The sequence below is a fragment of the Ceratotherium simum genome, chromosome 5 (assembly GCF_057802395.1).
Source record: "Ceratotherium simum simum isolate JZ-2026a chromosome 5, ASM5780239v1, whole genome shotgun sequence".
Lineage (NCBI taxonomy): Eukaryota > Metazoa > Chordata > Mammalia > Perissodactyla > Rhinocerotidae > Ceratotherium > Ceratotherium simum.
In genome coordinates this window covers 21,985,303-21,985,516 of record NC_141904.1, presented here as the reverse complement: position 1 = coordinate 21,985,516, position 214 = coordinate 21,985,303, and positions in this window count along the sequence as shown.

Here is a 214-nt window from a genome sequence, read left to right as displayed (position 1 = left end):
TCCTTGCTGCCCTTCTGAAATATGTGGCATTTCATTAGACAGTGTTCAATAGGTACGAAGTGGGCACAGGGCACTGGGGTCACACTGGCTGCAGTTGGGGAGGGAGGACATTGTGGGCACAGGCTGAGAGGTAGGGAAATAGCCCTAGCCATATCTTCACTAAAAAAAGTAAGATAGCTAGGAAACCAAACACAAATGGTCAGAACACCAGAGG